The sequence below is a fragment of the Orycteropus afer genome, unplaced genomic scaffold, assembly GCF_000298275.1.
Source record: "Orycteropus afer afer isolate SDZICR_OR568_19922 unplaced genomic scaffold, OryAfe1.0 scaffold00141, whole genome shotgun sequence".
Classification (NCBI taxonomy): Eukaryota; Metazoa; Chordata; class Mammalia; order Tubulidentata; family Orycteropodidae; genus Orycteropus; species Orycteropus afer.
Window position 1 is genome coordinate 7,554,114 of NW_006921728.1, and position 21,245 is coordinate 7,575,358.

The 21,245-nt window shown below is 50.5% G+C and overlaps 1 protein-coding gene across 1 annotated transcript in view; it reads right to left on the reverse strand.

Annotated features, from left to right (window-relative positions):
- CELF4 (CUGBP Elav-like family member 4) overlaps nt 1-21,245 on the reverse strand; it is a 360,621-nt gene that overhangs the window by 221,429 nt on the left and 117,947 nt on the right. The gene's annotated exons all lie outside the window — the stretch shown is intronic.

Here is a 21,245-nt window from a genome sequence, read left to right on the forward strand (position 1 = left end):
GAGGGGACACTGGGCTTCGCTCTCCCACTGCAGCTCCGAGGACATCCTAGCGAACTCCCGACGAAGGGCAGGCATGTCCTTGCCTCTTGCTCAGCTCTCCTAGCCCTTGCTGCCTGTGGCTGGGTGCCCAGTTTGTCCCCGGCCCAGCAGGGCAGCAGCCACAGCTCACCTCACGCTTCCCAGGGCAGCCTTGCTCTCACTTCTCCTGCCGTCGGAGGAGCCCTTCCTTCTTGTCAGACCAGATGTCTTGAGTTTGAGCTCCAAAAATATAATCACAGAGCAATGAGAAAGACAGAGGAGATGCCGTTTCCCTGCCATGGAGGAGGTGAGACCCGCAGGGAATAATTAGCAAATGGCACTGGCTCAATTTAAAATACAACTAACTGGATCCTATGGGGCAGATGATGACTGCTGGGAGTGGCCAGGAAGGGAGACACAGTATTGGCTGAAGTGATCTGGTCTTTCTGTTCTGTCTAACTACTTACAAAAGTACTCACCCACCAACTCACCTACCATCCATCTAACTGATACCTGCCTCCTGACCACCTAAATGCCCAGACACCTTATCTTTCAGAAACTCTGGGTACCATGTACGCTCTAGATCTTGGTTTCCCTGATGCAAATGGAGATAAGAATTCTCTCTTGATCTCCTCCTGAGTTTGTTTAAAGGATCTGACCTGAAAATGATTTTTAAATAGTGTGAAGAATACAAATACTTGATGATAGATGGATTATTATTGTTGTCAACATTTCTGCCACCATGACAGTGTCTACCACTGCTGATATCTAAGTACTTCCTGACCTGAGCTTATTTTCAGACCACTTCCTCTGTTGGACCAGTGACTCGGCACATACACTGAAGGGATGGCTTGGGGTTTGTTTTCTACTGTCTCTTCCCTGCCCTGGAGTGTGGGACAGATGCTAGAGGAAGCTCCACTCACCCAGCTCTTCCACCCCCTTTCCTGTGGTTTCAGAGGCTATACCAAGGAGCTGGCTCCTCCCTGATTCAGAACAAGATGGGAGGGGGGACTGGGGAACAGGCCTGTGAAGGGTATAAGTGCATTAATGGCCAGGCTGGTTGCTGGCAGACCGCAAACAGATGCGGATGTGTTTGTGTTTTCCAATGTTAAGGCTCAGAACTAGAAAAACAAACTGGGAGCTTTGGAAAGAGGAGGCTAATTGTTCGGATGGGAAGATATTATTTACAGTAATGGGGCAATTAGGAAGGAGGGGGTAGAATGCAATGTGGTGGCTTGGTTAGGGGAGCCCAGTCTAGCCTGGGGATGGATAGTGTGGCAGCCAGAGGGCCCATTATCTTGAGTTAGGCCATTGCCTTGTGGTCACCCTCTATCAAGCAAGGTCACCCTCTTTTGGGGAAAGGGCACATGAAACAGCAGAGGACACCTGCTCACTTGGCTGAATTACCTATTGAGCAAGATCACCTCCCCATCTACAAGTGGACATGAAACTGGGAGCTTTCAACTCTTTAAAGTGCAGTTCAGTCCTCCTCCTACAGGAAGTCCTCCTGACTACTGCAACCCACCTCCAAATCTCCCTCCTCTGAGTTCCCCTGGATCTCCAAGTCTGAATCACAGAGACCCTTGATCCCACAGCGCCAGTACTTTATATCTGGGCCTACTTCTCTGGGCTCCCCACCAGTGCCTGGTACAGGGTTGGACACACTGTGGGCCCAGCCAAAAGTGTAAAGGAAGAATGAATTGCACAGGGGTTTTCGGGGCATGAAAGGAAGGGGGACAAGGGAGGGACAAATCTCAGCAACAACTCAGCTGAAGGAATACATTTGAAAAACGACCAGCATTGCCTCTATAGGGCCTGGCGCCTCCAGCCTTGCATTCATCCGCCTGCCTTCTGGGTGTTCATAAAGTAATAAAAATGGAAGTCGGGAATCCACGCTCAACATGCACCAGACTCGGACCAGACTGACTTTGGCCAAGTCATCTGAGAATACTTAAAAACAAAACAAAGCTATATCACCAAAAAAAAAAAAAAAGAGAAAAAAGAAAAAATCATCTTCTCTTTGAAAGAGAAACTGGCCCATTTGCAAATTAAAGGCTGGGTGGGTCAAGGGTTCAGGGTGTCAATATCCTGGGGAAAGGAGGGTCAGTGGTGGCGGGTGAGGGTGGTCCTCTTGCTACGCTGCTGCTGAAAGGCGCTTGGCCCAAGCAGCACAGTGAGCCTGAGACAGCCTATGACTCTGGGGAAAAGGAGACCGGGTGCAGGCTGCCTTCAGTCGCCAGGGCACGCGTCCAAATCCGAGGAAACAGATCGTGCTGTGTTTCTCCTCTGGACATTTGTTAAGAAGTGGTTGGACAACCAGCAGCACAGACCGTAGAGGGCTGTCGGAGTGCCTGAGCCAGAATTACAGCATGCGCAAGATGCCTTCCTGGGACTCAGAACTCTCCAGGGAACATGGGACAGGCATCTGTAGTCTCCCCATCCCTATTCTGTAAGCACCCCCCTTTTTTTCCTGCACAGCCACTGCTGGCAAGCCCCCTGCTCTCTCTGTCCCCTGGCCACGTGTGAGGTTAGGCTTATACCCAACATTTCTTTCACATATCTCTTGGCTTCCAAAATTCTCCTTGACTTTTCCAGCCCACAATGTCCTCCCCTCAAAGGCACCTGGGGTCATCTGCTGTTTAAGGTTACTTCTGTTTCCAGAGTGGAGCAACTGCTGGCTCTTAAGGGGTGGGTGAAAATACCCGCTTCCCTCTGAGGGCACTGTGTGCTCCCATGTCCCTTACAGGCCTGGATGGGTTTGTGAGGCTCCCTACCTGTGGATTAGAGTCCAGCTAGAGGACCTCCTGGTGGGCAAAGCCCTCACTTGTCTCTGCCTCCTGGGAGTTCTTTCCTCTTCTTGCTTTGCTTACAGAAGTAGAGGAAGGAAAAGAGGAGCCTCAGGAAGGTAAGGGAAGGTATCCAAAGTGCACCCCTACCCTGCTTGCCCCCTCACCCTGATTCAGGCACACTGTCTCTGTACAAAGGCTTTGGACTAGCAGAGAATCTCCCATATCCTGATGAAGGATTTTGGGGGGGTCCTCCAAATGTGTACATGAGGGGTGAACTGAAGGGCTGTGACCCACAGTCTGTCAAAGCAGGAGGAGGCATTAAAACCTGGAAGAGCTGGAAGGAGGCTGCAGACTCTGTCCCTGGAGGCCTTCTGGAACAGGAATAAGGCTCTTCACACCTCATCTTCGTAGGTGTGGGAGAGCAGAGCACAGACCCTCAATGTCTGACTCCCTCTTCCTCTCTGTATGTCGGGGGTCCACACTGGCTTGAGGTGTTAACTTCTGCACTCATAGGCTCCCTCTCTTTTGGGTCCAATTCATTCACCCTTCATTCACTAGCTATTAACTGGTCACCACCATATGCACAGCAAGGTGTCAATTCAACAAATCATCATGCACATTCTGTGTGTCTAGCCCTAAAATAGATGCTAACAAAGTCAAGGTTTGTATAACTGATTAAAGAGGCCTGGGGGTGCAGTGGGTAAGGGCTTGGCTGCTGATTGTAAGCACAACAATACGAACTCATGTATATCTATGAGACTGTCATCACAATTTGTAGTGCCTGGCCTTGAATCTCTGCTCTGCCACTCATGGGCTGTGTGACCTGGGACCAGTTACTTAACTTCTCTCTGCTACAATGCCCTCATCTGTAAAACAAGTCACAGTGACAATTAAACAAGTTAATATACATGAAGTGCTTAGACCAGAGCCTATTTCATTGTTATTTTTCAAGTTCCTACTATGTGTCAGACCCTGGCTGATATGCTGAGCCATCCTCTTGGCCCTACAGTGCTTACACTACACTAGATGCACACACCTGGGCAGATGCTCAGTGTGGCAGGGGCAGGTACAATCATGTTGCTTCTGGGCTGCAGCTCAGGAGGCCAGAGCCCAGAACAAGCCAGTGGGCACCGTAGACCGTCAGTCAGGAGATGCTGCTGGAAGGTTTGATGGACTTCCGAGAGAGACCACCATGGGAGGAGGCAGAGAGCACTGTCTGCGAGTCCTTCGGGGTGCTGGAGTCTGTTTATGGAGAGGTCACTTATGAATATTAAATTCTTTGCTCCAGGCTCCAAAGATTCCTACTGCCTTGCTCTACTCAAAAGCCAAGGTTACAGCTGTAATAAACAAAGCTGCCCTTCTCCAGGGCAAACATGCTCACAGTACTCTCTCTCTCTCTCTCACACACACACAGTCACACATGCTTGCTCACACACTTTCTCTCTTACACACACGCTCAGACACACTCTCACACATTCAAACTCACATGCACACTCACACATTCTCTCTCACATACACGTGCATACCGTGCAGTATCAGAGGAGAAAGGATTGATGTGATCTGAGAAGTGCAGGTGGTGGGCTAACAAGAGCAGCTTCTACACCTCTAGCTTCTTGGGGAAGAGGGGGCTGCTATTTCACACTGACCACATGCAACACTTAGCTCACGGCGTCACAGGCTCTGCATGCGGCACTTCCAGGTGGTCCCGCTCACTTCTGCTTCCCCTCCCATCCTTCCCCAAGTGAGATTCTGAGAGATGCTCTGTATGGCCAAAAACTAAAAGGAGCTTCCAGGAGAGGGTGCTGTTGGAACATCCTGTGTGTGACGTGGCTCTTTGGGTTTGAGGGCCTGCAGTGGGGTGCAGCACACAGTGAGCCTGGCTTCAGGTGCAGAGAGGGACCTGGGCCAGACTTGTCACGTCAGGAGGGCAGGGGGTGGGAACATAATTCTAACTTTGGTGCACTTATTAAAAATGCAGTAAGCAGGGTGGGAGCCAGCAGCCTTCCTTTCCACTTTTCAGTTGACTCTGTGGGTGGCCTGCTGAGGACAGGCTGAGAAAGATTGGGTGAGAGACTAGGACAGCGCACGCTTCCTTCTCCACCTCTCCTCACCACGCCCCTTGAGACAGAGGCTCCAGGGGGCCAAGGGGGGCCAGTCTGAGCCCCTGTCAGCTGTCCTGCCTCACTGAGCACAATCATGGAGCTTGCTTTCTCCATTCAGGCCCACAAGGCAGGTCCCTGAGGGGAGTTTGGAGCCTCCTGAGGCAGGGTCTGGGGTCTGGAGTCTGGCAGGCATGGTGTTGGTGTCCCATTGTGTGCATGTAATTCAGTCTTGTCACCTCACGGAGTGGTGCTGCTGCCAGACAGCTTGGGGCTGAGGAACAAGGACACAGTGATTAAGATGATTAAGCAAAGGAGAGAGCTGGTGTGTGGGGGTGGGGAGAAGGGTGAGAGAGGCACGCACACAGACGATGCCGCCAGTGACAGACACAGGGGGGCAGCGAGAGGGGCAGGGGGGCAGGGAGATGGGGAAGGGGGACAGACACACAGACAAGAACTGAGAAAGAAGGGAACGAGGGACAAAGGGGAGGGATGAGTCTGATTCATTCTGTATCTCCCTCAGAGCCTCCCTTCGGAAGCTAAGAGAATGTTTGTTAAAGACAACGAGGAGAAAAACGGGCAATGGCAGCAGGGATGCCTGGAAGCTTTAAACTGTCTGTTTGTCTCCTTACCTCTCTCTGTCTTTCTAGCACCACCACCAGCATCCCTGCCATCTCCCTCTGCTCCTCAAGCATCTACTATAATGCTAGGCACTGCGTGTACACCAGCTTTTATTCTCCTAACAACCCTGCCAAGGAGCCCTGGCGGCACAGTGGTCAAGCGCTCAGCTGCTAACTGAAAGGCTGGTGTCTGGAGTCCTCCAGCTGCTCCATGGGAGAAATATGTGTCAGTCTTCTTTTGTAAAGATTACATCCTTTAGGGTTCCTATGAGTCAGAATCAACTCAATGGCAATGGGTTTGGTTGGTAACAACCTTCCAGGCAGGTACTAATACTCCACTTTATAGAAAGGCAAACAGAGACTCAGAAAGGTGAGAATTAGGACTCTGCCAAGACTATTTAGCACCCTCTTCCTCCAGGGCTTGTTGCTGCTACTCCTGAAAAGATTCTTAACCAAGGTTTATTTCAGCAGGAAGAGACCAACCTGGGTTGTGAGGCTCTGTCTAGTTGGGCTGGGACTAGGGTGTATATGTGTGTGTGTGTGTGCATGGGCACACGCATGATAAGGACAGGGTGGGAGACAGTACAAACACTACAGCCATCCCTCACGCTCTGAACCTTCACTATCCACTTGCAGGAACCAAATAGATCTGGAGAGCAAAGATATTGAAGCCAGGGGCTCCCCAGGCAACTGAGCAGCTCAGCAAGTGAGCTAGGCAGTTCCTATTTACTCCTTCCTTGAACAGCCCCAGCCTGGGGGGCTGCCCCTGGATAACTGATACCAGCCCTCCAGGGTCTTTACCTGAGGGGATATGGATGAGGAGCCAGTCTGAGCTGAGAGCCCATAAAGAACTGATAGTTATAACTGGGAATAGAAGCCCTCTCACTGCCCTTAAATATAGGTTATGGGTACCCACTTTCAGGGTATCTGTGTGAGGCAGGGCAAGGAAGGCTTGTCATACTGGGGTGCCTTGTGTGTTGCTGTGAGGCTGGAAGCTATGCCTCTGGTATTTGAAATACCAGCAGGGTCATCCATGGTGGACAGGTTTCAGTGGAACTTCCAGACCAAGACAGACTTCAGGAAGAAAGGTCTGATGATCTACTGCTGAAAATTACTCAATGAAAACCTTATGGATCACAACAGAATATTGTCCAATGTAGTGCTGGAAAATGATCCCCCTAAGTTGCATGCAATGCAACCCAACACACTACCATTGAGCTGGAGCTGACCCATAGCGATCCCTCCTTGGGTTTCTGAGGCAGTATCACTACAGAACTAGAGTGCCCAATTTTCCTTCTGAGCAGTGGCTGGTGGGTTTGAACTGCCAGCCTTCTAGTTAGCAGTCAAATGTCCTAGGCACTACGCCACCAGAGCTCCCAATCAAAATACACAGTGGCCACAACAATGGATTTGGGAATAGCAATGACTGTGAAGATCTCTTTTGTATTGTTATATGTGGGGCCACCATGAGTTGGAGTCAACTGAATGGCAACTAACAACAACAACAGTAGGTGTGGAGCCCCTCTGCTAGGCTGGGAGCCAAATGTGAGAGAACCATGATGTTGCTTGGGAAAAAAATGAATTAATTCAACAATGTTGAGCATTTCCTAAGTGCAAAACCCTGTGATCAGCACCTGACACATCAGCATTTCTTTTTCCCTCAAGAAGCTTCCACCAAGTAGGAGAAGTATGGCAAGTACAAAGGACTTAATTAATTCACTCACTCATTTATTCATCACTTAAAAAACCCTTCACTGAGTATCCAGCAGTGTGTGATAAATGAGGAAATGAGGAAATACAATAAAATTCTATCAGCACTGTTGTTGTTGTTATGTGCCATTGAGTCGGACCCGACTCAGAGCGACCTCTTCTTGGGTTGTGGAGGCTGTATCATTACGGAAGTAGATTGTCCAACCTTCCTTCTGAGGAGTGGCTGGCTGGTCAGCACTGTAAGTGGAGCAAAAAAGGAATTCAGTCCCATAAAAGGCAGGGTCCCATTTCTGACAGACTAATGGAATAGTGGAGTCCCTGGATGGTGCAAATGGTTAACACACTTACTGTTAACAGGAGGTTGATGGTTCAAGTCCACTCAGAGGTACCTTAGAAGAATGGGTTAGCGAACTACTTTCTGAAAATCAGCCCAGTTCTATGCTGATACGTGGGGTCATCATGAGTTGGAGATGACTTGAGAGCAGCTGGTTTAATGGAATAACACAGAGGAAATGCGTGGTTTGCCCATACAGCCATCAGGTAAGGGGCTCAGAAGCCAGGACACCAGATGACTAAATCTGAATTCATGAGACTTAGGGTGCTTTATAAGGAACTCTGGTGGTGTAGTGGTTAAGGCATTTGGCTGCTAACCAAAATGTTAGTGGTTCAAACCCACCAGCTGCTCTGTGGAAGAAAGATGGGACATTTGCTTTCATAAAGATTTACAGCCTTGGAAACTCAATGGGGGTCCCTCTGAGTCAGGATTGACTCTATGGCACAGAGTTTGGTATTTTTTTGAAGCATGCTTTATGGAGACATCTTGTCCTGATGAGAAGTCGCACCCTCATGCTTAGAGTTAGGTTTTTGAAGGGCCTTGCCTACATTATCTCATTGGATTCTCTCCACAGACCTGAGAAGCAGCCAGGGTGGATCTGAGAACCTCCGGGCATCACTACACACATTGCATAGGGAAGGAGTGACTTGCCTACCACCCCCGGCACTGGCTGTCAATTTGCCTCCCCTGCCCTTTTCAAGCCCCATGGCCCCCACCTGGGGCCTTCTCTTTGGGTGGCTGCACTGGGGAGGCTAGTCTAATTCTTCTTCTCTGTGCAGCCCTGGCCCACCCCACACATCTTTGGCTGCAGGGAGGCTCAGAGCCTTCTTTGTAGCTCAGGCCTGAGATGTGTGCAACCCCCACCCCTCTGGGGTTTGACCTTCTCTTCTGATTTGAATCTGCCTTGGTCTTCAAGTTTTTGTTGATTGTGTGTCTTTTTGTGGGGATGCCCGTTCACTTACTTGGTCTCTCTTCAATCTTTGTTCATTTGCTCTGCACATGGGCTGATGGAGACTCTGATGGCCAGCATGGTTGAGTGAGAGATCCACCCCATCTCAGGCCCCAGCACCACCCAATCCCCTGTGTGGCTCTCTAGGGGTTCCCTGAGTTCCTTGTCCTTGTTCCGATGACAGGAAACATGTCTCGCCTCAGAGCCACAATGATGTAAGCCTAGGTGTTAGCAAAAGGCAGTCTTTAGTGATTCTCACATCAAAATTAGCTGAAACTATGAGTAGATCAAATGGCCAATTGACCCAACCCTACACAGCTCAGAACAGACAAGTCTTGGGATCTCTGTGGTTTTGGTGTCACCATGCATCTTCCTTCCTGTCTCACAGAGAGTGGGTCTCCTGTCACCAGAGGGCTTGAGGCCAATGGGTGATGGCTCGAGCCTGAGGCCTGGGAAGTTCACCAGAGCTTTTTATATTTTCTTTGGGAAGTCACAGGCCCTCCCACAGGAGGATGGGTATCCACGGAATGGCCTGCAGGTTGAGGAAGTCCTTCCTTCATCTACATCACCAGTCTTCTGAGGTGTGGCTCCAATTTACCTCCTCTGTAATCCTCTTCGACCACCTCAGCCCACACCAATGGAGACACAAATTGAACTCTCTGGGTAGAATGTGCGTCCCTCACAGCCCTGTCCATATTATCTCCTCAGGAGCAAAGAGTCTAGTCTGTCTCCCAACTGTGCCCACGGTGCCCAGGGTAGGGGGTGTCCAATTACAGCGTATTTATTACCTGGCCTGGGTGGGGACTGGCAGCCATCTCCACACCCCTTTATCTCTTGCGCAGGTTCTGGGCCTCCAACTGTGCTCCAGCATCTGGGAGGCTGGCGGGAACTGCTATGAGCCCGGCCTGCCTCCAGAGCCGTTCTGACCGCCTTCAAGGGCACTGCCAGGAATAGATGCGGCCACCCTGCCACCCGCCTGGGCCTGGCAGCCTCTGCATACTCTTTTTGCAGACTTTCCATGCATTTCCCAAGGAGTGCTAAGCCCCGACTGCCTGTTTCCATAGGGAGGAATGCTCAGCTTGGCGCTTGAACCTTGCTCTTCAGGATGGCTCAATCCCCTTCCCACAGCCCAGCTGACATTATGCATCCACATCTCAGGCCAAGAAGCTGTGACCACTGGTCAGTCAACCCCAGGTAGCCCAGACTACTCACTGCCAGCCCAGTTCAGTCTTAACAAAACCCACTGGTGGTTCTGTCCAGACAGGAGGCCTTAGCAACAGATCAGACCCATGTGCCTTGAAGAATGCTTTATGGAGACATCTTGTCCTGATGGCAAGTCGCACCCTCATGCTTGGAGTTAGGTTTTTGAAGGGCCTTGCCTACATTATCTCATTGGATTCTCTCCACAGACCTGAGAAGCAGCCAGGGTGGATCTGAGAACCTCTGGGCATCACTACACACATTGCATGGGGAAGGAGTGACTTGCCTACCACCCCCGGCACTGGCTGTCAATTTGCCTCCCCTGCCCTTTTCAAGCCCCATGGCCCCCACCTGGGGCCTTCTCTTTGGGTGGCTGCATTGGGGAGGCTAGTCTAATTCTTCTTCTCTGTGCAGCCCTGGCCCACCCCACACATCTTTGGCTGCAGGGAGGCTCAGAGCCTTCTTTGTAGCTCAGGCTCCTGAGATGTGTGCAGCCCCCAGAAACAGTGCCAGAGGGATAAGGTGATTTGCTCAGAATCACAGCTGGCCAGTTGCAGAACTAGACCACCAGCTTCCACTTCTGGCCCCAGCTTACTAGCCCAGGTACCCACAGGAAAGCTGGCTTCTGGATTGGAAATCAGGGAGGCCTCCAGGGTGGAGGAGGCTCTGAACCATTTGGGGCAGGTGGAACTCAGGTCCTGAGAGAGGAGGAATGATGCCACTCCAAGGCATGAGGAAGCATGGGCTGCCGTTGTGTGAGAATGAGTGGACCAATCTAGCCGCAACCCTGGATAGTGGGGGTGGGGATGGGGATAGGGAAAAGGTGGACTGGGACTGTGTGGAGCTCAGGGAAAAGGAGATCAAGAAGATGGGAGTCCAATCTCAACTCTGCTGTGGGGCTGACTGTGGTGTTCCACAATGCCCCACACTTACACAATGGCAGCCCATGCTTCCTCATGTTTGGGAGGACACCATTCCTCTTCTTTCAAGACCAGAACCCTCCCATCCATTCACTGAGGCTTCGGGTGCTTGCTGTGTGGCTGTGACACTATGCACCAGGTCCCGTTCCAGCATCAGGACCAGCAGCGAGCACATTTCCTGCCCTCGTGGCACACAATCTAGTGGAGGGAGACTGACAGCAAACACACAGGGAGGGTGTGATACATTGGATGGGTGGGAGACAGTAAAGCAAAGAGAGAAGGCTGGCCTTTGGGTCATGCAATTGCTATTTTATATAGAATTGTCAAGGAAATCCTCTCCAATACGGTGACATTTGAGCAGGAAGTTGAAGGAAAAGAGAGAGGGGGCCAAGGGAGCTTCTAGGAGAAAAGCCTTATAGGCAGAGCAGAAAGTGCAAAGGCCCTGAGGCAGGAGGATGTTGGGACAGCTGGAGGAAGAGCAAGCTGCCCCCTGCGGAATGAGGTCTAACCATGAGGGTGTCTCAGCTCCCTGTGAGGGCTGAGCCTCCTCAGACAGAGCCCATTCTGCACACATGGCTCCAGTCTCCAGACTCTGGGGGCAAAATGGATGGGGTCCTTTACTCTTGTTGGGTGGGGTGCTGAGGCACAGAGAGAGCACACCTTTGCCAAATTGTGGCCCAGCCAAGAAGGGAACAAAGTCCTGAATGTTCAACTTCAAGGTGTGTCCCTGGTTTTGTGGGAGACCTTTTTTTCTCTCTATCACCCCCTTTCTCCATTTGTTCTCTTACCCCTAGCCCCTGAGCAGAGACCCTGTGCCTGTCCCTGGGGCTGGGAGCCAAGGGCAGTGAGACCAGGAGAGGCTGCAGTCCTTGCCCCTGAAAAGAAGAAAACCAACTCACTCACAGCTGGGGCAGAGGTGGATGGAGAGAGTGACAGGGGCTGCAGGGGGAGTCCTCAGAGAGGCCGGGGAGAGTGAGGGACTACATAAGGGCTTGCTGGAGGAAGAGGCCAAGGAGAATAGGCCTTTGCAATGGCCATGGTCAGGGGAAGAGCACTGCAGACAAAAGGAGGGCATGAGGAGGGAGGCTGAAGTGCGTGACAGAGTGTACGTGTGTGTGAGTATGTGTGTGAATGTAGGTGTGAGTGTAGGTATGTGTTTGTGAGGATATGTGAGTATATGTATGTGTAAGTATGCAAGAGTATGTGTGTGTGGCTGTGTATATGCATGTGCTGGGAGGAAGGGGAAGTTGAGGGGTTGTGGGTTGGAGAAATTACACATGTGTGGGAAAGTGGGAGAGGCGTGCTGAGGCTCGGCGATGTGTCTTTTCACTTGTCATCTCCTCTATTAGGACTTGAATTTGTCCTGTCCTTCTCCTTTATGTTTGTGTCTGTGTGATTGTCTCTGTCTCTCACTGTCAGGTTCTCTTTAGCTCTCTGTCCCTATGTCTCTCGGTGTCTGTCTCTGTGTTTCTCTCTCCAGCCCTGATTCTGTGTCTGTGTGTCTCAGTTTCTCTCTCTGTTTGTTTTGCTCTCTCTCTCTCCTCCCCACCCCCTCTCCTCTGTCTCTCTGAACAGGAAGAGGCCTGCAAAGGACCCAAGATTTCCCTTCTGCCTCCCCACCCCCTTTCCCTCCCCAGGTTTTTTCTCTGCTCCTTATTCAAGGCAGATAAAGTGCACACAGCTGCTCCCAGCTGAAATGGGACTTAATTGCACCCCCGTTGCCATGGCGATCCCTGATGATCTCTGTTGGCTGGAATGTTGCCCTCCGATCTCCCTGCTGGGGCCTCCAGGCTGCACAGCCTCACTGGCCCTGGAGCTGACCAAATGCTGCACCCTGACACAGTGGCGGGGAGCTGCAGGCTACTCAAGGGCCACAGGAGGGGTCCCAAATGCCTTTCCCTGCCCCCACACTCATGCACCTGCCATCCCTATGCCCCACAGTGCCTCCATTAGGTGCTACTCCTTGGGACATTCCAGGGTCCATCATGATCATGAGGTGCTCCAAGCAGGGACAAACCACTACCCTGTGACTAGCCATGCCTGGTGTTAGGGGGTGAGAAGGAAGGATTGGGGTGAAAGGCTGTGCTCTGGGAGCCACCACTTCACCTGTGGACATGTCACAGCCACACCCACCACTGGGAGTGGACCATGGATGTGGGACCCTTTTGTCAGTGCAAAATAGCTGGTTTGTTGCAGTTCTAATCTGAACGGATGGGAAGCGGGTGGTGAGCCCTAGTAGAGGAAACCTCCAAAGACCCCCTCCAAAGTGCCAAGGTTTTGCAAAGGGGACATCAGCAGGACCAAGCTGCCCTTAGCCCAATGCAGAAGGCAGTGGGAAGAGGAGAGAGGGCATTGGGGACCTTGGAAGGAGAGAGACACTGAGGAAGTCCCAGTGGGGACATGCCTTGGTGCCTAGGAGGCAAATCACACTGTGGTCCAGGATGTGAGCCAGATGCAGGGAGGTGGGAGTGTGTGTGCATGTGTGTGTGTGCGTACTCTCGTGTTCTGGCCTGCATCCCTGCTTTACACTCTCCCTGCAAAGGCCCCTCCCCTGGAACCTGAGCCAGGGCACATTAGAGTGTGTGTTTACAGCTCAGTGGCTCCTGACAGGGGTCTCAGGGAGGGCAGCCGTACTTAGCGCCCCAGTCAGCACACCCTGAGGAGCCATCAGACATGAAGTGGGACAGCTTCGTGCAGCCCATGAAGACCTGCCACTGGTTCCATTCCCTCCCGCTGGGCCATAGGGCAGCGCAGTCCCAGCCTTCCAGTGAGTGGGTCTGGGATGGAGCGGGTTCCCACGTCCTGGATCTGACAGGCTGCCCAGACCACTGCTTCACCAAGCAGACCTAGCGGAGGAGCCTGGGGGCCATAGTCTTTTTGCTCACCCACTTTTCTCAGCATATGTGCCCTACTCTTGCTTGACACCTGGATGAAGCTCTGTCCTGTAGCCTATACCAGGGCCCAGGACTCTTTGCCTAGCCTCCAGCCAGCAGGCAGGGACCATGGAGCGAAAAGCAAGAGCTCCCAGACCGGAGCCATCACTGGCTGCCCTGCTGTCCTCCAGGGCTGACGTCAGCTTGGCCCACAACACCCTGAGCCATGCTTGGTAATATAATAGAAATAACACAGCAGGAGTAATAACAGCTCCTGGTTATTAAGTGGCTGCACATACCAGGTGCTACTCGACACATGCCATGGCTTAGTTTTCTCCAACCTTTGAGGTCAGACTATCATGGCAGCTCAGAAGAGGACAAACATGTCCCCCGCCCAAGACCACTTAGCTCTTGGTGGTACAGTGCATGGGACATGACCCACATGCCTGTAGTTGCTTTGCCTCAGGCCCTGATGATCAGAGTCTCTTTCCTGGGGGTCTCAGGCTCCCACACAGCCTGCTTGTGATAATGGCTGGGGGCTAACATGTCACCTCGCACATTGTGTTGAACACAGAGTAGCTGTTTCTGGGAAAGGGTCCATGTCCACCTGTTTTCCCTGAGTCCACTGCTCAAGGGATCATCGTTTCTCTCACACAGCCCACATTTAGTTGGTTCTCTAGAAATATTTGCCAAATAAGTAAAAGAATAAACAAGGGAATGCATCTTGTTTTGATTTACAGCATCATCTTGAGTTCTCTTTTTTCTCACCTCCAAAATGGTTCCAGAATCCACCTCCTCCTCCCACCCCGCACAGCCAGGACTGAGACTCAAACACAGCCAAAGCCAGGACCTACTGCCTCCTACTCTTTCCTACTCCTCTCAGCTGGAGAGAATCTGAGACATAGGTCTGGGAGGTCACTTCTCATGTAAAAGTCTCCTTGGCCTGCAAATAATGTCACCTCCCCTTCCAGGCCATTTCCTGGGCCTTCAGAGGAGGCCTGGCCCCAGCTCATCTCAGACACCCCCTCTAGTGTCCTGAATACTCGCCCTCCCCCTGACCTTTGCCCTTGCTATCTCCTCTAACCGAGTGCCTTGTCTCCATCTGTCTGCTTGTAGAGATAATATTCCTTTTATGGTCCAACTTATTTACTACTGTCTCCAGGAAGCCTTTCCTTGGCCTCTAAAGGCACTGCACTCAACTCTCTTATAAAACTGACCACATTAGGTTGTGTTCTATCGCTGCTTGCTGAATGAACAAATGAACGCCAAGAGGCAGTTTAGTGAAAACAAATTCCAAATTTCGGGTCCTCCCTAGCCTTCAATCCAACACTAGTATTCAGGAATATTCTTTTACCAAGGCCTGGTCAGGTCCTGGGCTCCGGAGAAGGGGATTTCCCATTGAGGACAGCATCTCGATTGAGAACCTACTGTGTGTTGTCTGAGAGGAGATCTGGTCCCTGCTGCAAGCATTCACCTGGGCTCTAAAGGTTATGGGTTTTGCAGAGGAGGGGGTTGATGGAGGAGCTGACATGAACTGGGAAAGATTAGGATGGAAAGAGAAATGGAAATAGGAAAGGGGACATTTCGGGTGGAGAGAATCTCAAGGGCATGGCACAGTGGTGGGCACAGTGTACCCAGGGTCATAGCAAGAAGGCTGGCTGTAGGGAAATAAAGCTAAAGGTAGGGTGTGGACAGGGCTTTGAGTGCAGAGACTGGGTGGACAGCAGCCTGGGAGTGGGAGTAGTTAAGGAATCTCTGGGTGGCACAAATGGTTAAGCATCCAGCTATTAGCTGAAAGGTTGGCAGTTCCAATCCACTGAGAGGCACCTTGGAATAAATATCTGGCTATCTACTTCCAAAAGATCAGCTACTGAAAACACACAGAGAGCAGTTCTTCTCTGAAACCCATGGGGTTGCCATGAGTTGGAATTGACTCAAGGGCAAATGCTTTGGTTTTCTGGTTTTATTAAAGGGCCTACTGGATGCTCTCCCTCACCTTTTCTCCTAATGACAAATAAAGAAAAATAAAGAAGTATATTTTCAGGAATCACAAACTTCCTGAAGGCAGGGGAGTTTTCTTCCCTCCCTGCCTTCTACCTCATCTAGCCTAACTAAACTGCTGGCTCAGGTCAACTGTGTGACCATTCCTGGAGTTGGGTGAAGGAGCCCTTGAAAGGCCGGCTCTCCAATGAGCCAGCTTTGCCCCCACCTTACCTCCATCATGCCTTCCTTTCCATTCATCTGTCTTTCCAGCCAAAACCTTGCCTCCAGACAAACCTGTCATGTTAGGAGAGTGGAAATTGGAATTCTGGTAAAAAAATAACTGGATATAGGCGTACAAAGACGTGTCCATGGAGAAGCAAATAGCAGATCACATCCCTTTGCATTCCAGCAGGCAGGAAGTAGCTTCTCCTGGCCCTAAGAGGTACTGGGAGGCTCCTCAGGGAGGATCTCCATCTGAGAATCTCCCAGACTCTGGGTCATGAGGCAGGTGGGCTCCAATTTAGGGAGGAGACCAGTGCAGCTCACCCAATTCCAAATGATCTCAGTCAGATTGCCAATGGGTCCCAGTCAACCCTTTGCTCATCTCCTGCCTGCTCCCTTAGCATCTGTAACAGACCAGTTAGCACCCCACCCCCATGCTTTCTGGGAGGTCTCATTTTGGCATCTGCTGACCTCATCTGTGCCAAGAGCTCTTTAAAGGCAGAAATGTGGCTTAATCTTCTCTGGTTTCACTCACAGCTTTGTTCATGCCTCAGCAATGTGGAAGGCATTGGGGGTAAAACTGCACTGATGGCTACATTATGGACAGAGTCCCTGGGTGATGCAAATGGATAAGGTGCTTGGCTCCCAACCAGAACATTGAACGTTTGAGTCTACCCAGAGTCACATCAGAAGAAAGCCCAGGCAACCTACTTCTGAAAAATTAGTCACTGAAAACCCTCCAGACCACAGTCCTACTCGGACACACATGGACCATCGTGAGTTGAAATTGACCAGATGGCAATTAAAAAAAAAAAAAAAAATTATTACAGACACTCATCAATACAGAAATGCCCATCAGGATCAGGACAAAGAAACAGAGTCAGCCTGCAAAGGATATTTTACTCTTAACATCATGCTTCGTTTAATTAACCGTCTCCACTGGGGGCTGTTAACACACTAAAAGATATTTTTAAAAATCATATGATTAACCTTGGGAATTAAAGAGTCAACTAAACACATTGTTTTCACTACCAGGCTCATGAAACTGCCTCTGGATGTGCGAAGGCCCCTCATGAGAAGAGTAGCCATCAGTTAACTAACAGCCAGTGCTCTTTTCCTCGCTGTGGCCAGTGGCTGTGCTGGGAGGACACAGGCAGCCACCCCTGTCCTGCAGTCTGCAGCTGCACACCCCATGCAGGGGCATCTCACCCCACACCCACGGGGGAGCAACAGGGCTTCTTAACGTTTCCATTGCTAAGTGACATTTTCAGGGGAAAAAAAATCCACATTAGTATATCTGTTATTCTCCCTCTCCACTCAAAATCTATGGGCTTTTTAATATGAGAGCTTTTTGTTCCCTCAAAACAACAGTTGCTATTGTTTAGTTTTATAGATTTAGTGCACTTAGAAGTGGGTGGAGAGGAAGGGAGGTGGTGGATTTCTCAGGTCTACCTGCTCATGCTTTCCAAAGGACAATCTATGTCTGATGCAGAGCATTCTATCTCCAGGAAATGGAAATGAAGTCTCTCTTGATTTGTCTTAAGATTTTGGTTGAATTTGCTCAGAGCTCTTCTGAGTAAGAGTTCTCTTATTTTTTTTTACTTATTTTCCTCTCTCTCCTCTTCCTCTTCCTCCTCATCTTCAGTTTCCAACCAACATCTCTTGCCCTTTCCACCCTTCTGGGAAAGCACAGCAGATCAGATGGGAGATGGCCTAGGGCCTGGGCTGTGGGTAGAACCCAGACTCTCCTATTGCTGTGTTCTGGCAGAAAGGAAGGTGCCATGGGGCTTCCTAAGGACCAAGAGCCCTGACCAAGCCCCAAGTTGGGGAATCAGGCCTGACAGGTCCCAGCAGAAAGTGGCTCTGGCCCACACTAGGGCAATCTCAGCATCTGGGACTGAGGTGATGACATAGCAGATGCAGGGTGGGTCCCTGCAGCAGAACCAACTGATGTCCATCTCAGGTCCTACACTCGGTGTACTATGGCTGGGCCAGCACAGGGAGTTGACTTCAGAGAATTACTGAGCATAGACCCTGAGCTGCCTTAAGCCGCCAGAGCTCTGTGGAGAGGCCTCCCCAAACCCACTGGGAGTTGGGGATTCTCTACCCATGGCTTTGGCTGTGTCTTTATTTTTGGTTTGTCACCCCCTACAGACTGGAATCTCCCTGAGTATCTTGTTCATTCTTTTATCTCTAGTGCCATAAAACGTGATGTTGTTGTGTTGTTGTTTTTGTTGTTGTCATGTGCCGTCGACATAGTGACCCCTCCTTGGGTTTCCGAGGCAGTATCACTACAGAAGTAGGATTGCCCAACCTTCCTTCTGAGGAGTGCCTGGTGGGTTTAAACCGCCAGCCTTCTGGTTAGCAGTCAAGTGCCTTAGGCACTATGCTACCAGAGGTTTGAGTGGCTCCTTATTGCTGAGTCTGGGCCCTGTGGCCTCCACACTCATCCTGAAGACCTTGGGGGTGCCCATAAGTGCCTTAAGTCACCTGCAGCAGAGGGATCCGGAGCTTTGGTCCTGCTTCTTTCATTGAATCTCCCTCTTCAGCTGCCCAGCTGCCTGTGGGCTCCTCATAGGCCAGGTTGTCCCTGAACTTTCCTCTCATTCTCCAGGGCAGACCCTCAGCCTTCCTCTTCACTGATGAGGACTCGTCTTATCTCTATACCTGCCCTCCTTGCTAGGACTCAAGAAGGGGCCTTGTAGGGAGTGGGCCCCCTAAGTCCTGGTTTGTCACACTTTGGAAGGGACAGACCTATTTTCACCAACCCAGGGCTCTGCCCTGCACTAAATGGACTGAGGAAGGGGAGGCTCTACCCCTCCATGCACAATCCTGGGAGAGTGGCCTGTACCACCCTACCCCATGCAGCTCTAAAATTCTGAGAACAGTGGTCCTTAGGGGGATTTTCTCACGCCTTTCACAGGGCTCAGGGCTACCAGGTCTGTGATGAACACAGCTCCTTCACTTGTCTATAAGGCAGCATCTTGTCTAAAGGATTGAATTCTCCAAGTAAAAGTCAGAGTGAGTTTTTTCAGTCCCAATTTTACAGCTGGAGAAACTGAGGCCATAGGTTGAAGAGCCAGGACCATGCCCTCCTGTGCATGCTCCCTTTGGAGCTTCTTCCTGATGGACCATAGCCATGTCTAGGTGGGGAAAAGAGACTCACATTCCAGTCTAGCCATCATTTTCACCAGGCAAGGGACATGGCTTGAGACAGTCTCTGGTATCTCTGCCAGCCCCAGGGCTCCATGTTTGGGGATCCAGGCCTTGTCCCACTGCTCCATTCCTTTCTTCATGACTTGGATGTGGCATTGTCCCATTCTTAAGGACTTGCAGCATGAGCTTACCCACAGATCTCCCTCTACCAGGTCTCTGTCATTGGTTCCTACTGGAGGCATCTCCCTGGTGTGGCATCACTCTTAAAGCAGCTTCCGAGAACTGTCCCCTTCCCAAAGGTACAGTTGGAGTGAGAGGGGCTGAACCTATTACTGGGTGCCTACAGAAGCTAGGTTGGCTTTTGAGTGTCTCTGGTTCCTCTTAGGGGTGAGCGGTTGGCTTCATTGTGTCTTTGTGGCCTCTGGTAGACAGATGATGATGGTCCCGAGCTGTGACCTGAACCAGAACTGAATGGACCATGTTCTGGTTCTGAGTGGTACCCTTTGATGATACTCCATCCTTCCTGAAAGCTACTTCCAGCCCCCCCCCCCCCCCCGAATTCTTGCCTTGGGACTCAGGGCTAAGAGTTCCATTTGGCTTCTTGGGGTGTGCAGAGTCTGTCAAGAGGAGGGGGGAAGGTTTCCATCAATCCCTTTCCCAGGCCACTGCTGAACAAATCTAGGGAGTTAATAGGAGCCACACAAAGCCCTTGATTTGCTCCTGAGACCAAGGGTCAGCCTGAGTAAGTCATTAATTAACCGAGCAAGGCTTCCTGCTATTGATAAGGTCTGAGAGTTCAGCCTGAGAGCAGACCTCACATCCTACAGCCAGAAGACCATACCCAGCTCCTCCTCCCCCCTCTTCTCTCCCCCTTGGCACTCACTGGCTGGGGAGATGCCAAGAAAGCCCCACTCCATGCTTTGATCCCAGATTTCCCAGGAGGCTCTGGCATGGCAGTCCTGTGAACTGTGACCCTTCTGCTCTGAAGCCTGACCCACAAGTTGTCTTCTTGCCTTCTTCCTGCCTCCTTCTCTCCCAGCTCTCACTGGTTCTGATGCTCCAAGAAGCCAGGTTTGGCTCCTACACACCTTCTAATGCTGCTTTCATATGTCTGTCACCACAAAAAGGACATGATAAGCTGATTCACACCAAAGTGTTAGGCTGAGGGTGTTACGAGAGTGGGTGGGTGGGTGGGCTGTGATTTTCATTTTAATAAGGGTCATGCTTTAACAGTGTAAGCTCCAATGGTGGGATATCAGGCATCAGAGATAAGCTAGACTACAGGATATTTTGGGCAAGGAGCCTTTCCCAGTGGCCACTACAGTGGCCGCCTTCTCTACAGGAAGCTGAAGCCACCCTGTCTCTAGGCAATTTTTTATCCTATTAGGGCTCTGTTTCTTCCTCACAGATATGAAAGTCTAAGCATCTTCTCTGTCACCTCCACCTCCATCCTTCAAAGTGAAATTCCTACCTCTGAGAAATTTCTTTGCCCTAAACAGAAGCATCATTAGAGGAGACTTCTTCTTGGAGGATACTTTAGTTATCTAATGCTGCTGTAACAGAAATAACACAACTGGATGGCTTTAACAGAATTTATTTTCTCGCAGTTTAGGAGGTTAGAAGTCTGAATTCGGGGGGCTTGGCTCTAGGGGAAGGCTTTCTCCCTCTGTCGGCTCTGGAAGAAGGTCCTTGTCTCTTCTGAGCGTCTGCTCCTGGGCAATCTTCATGTGGCTTGGCATCTATCTTCTCTGATTTCTGCTTCTTAGCTTGTTCGTTTAGTACATTTTATATCTTAAAAGAGATTGACTCAAGATGCATCCTACACTAATCCTGCCTCATTGACATAACAAAGACAACTCTTTCCCAAATGGGATTATAAACACAAGCATAGAGATTAGGATTTACAACACATAGTTTTTTAGGACACAATTCAATCCATAACATTTTACCCTTTGGCTCCCAAAATTCATATCTTTGCCAAACGTAAAACACATTCACCCCATCACATCATCCTTAAATCAGCTCTAACTCCAAAATCTCATCTTCTGAATAATCTAAATCAAATATGGGCAAGATTTCAGGTGTATTGCATCCTGGGGCAAAATTCCTCCTCACCAGTGAACCTGTGAAATCTAGCCTACAAGTTATGTATTTCCAAAGTGCAATGGTGGAACAGGTATGAGATAGACATTTCCATTACAAATGGGAGAAATTGGAGGAAAAGAAGGGGAAATGGGCATCAGGCAAGTCCAAAACCTAGCAGAATACGTGACATTAGCTCTCAAGGCTTGAAAATAATGCCCTGTTTTTTGGGACCATCTGGGCAGGGCCCTGCCCTCTGGACTCCAGGAGTTGGCCATGCCCTCTGGAAT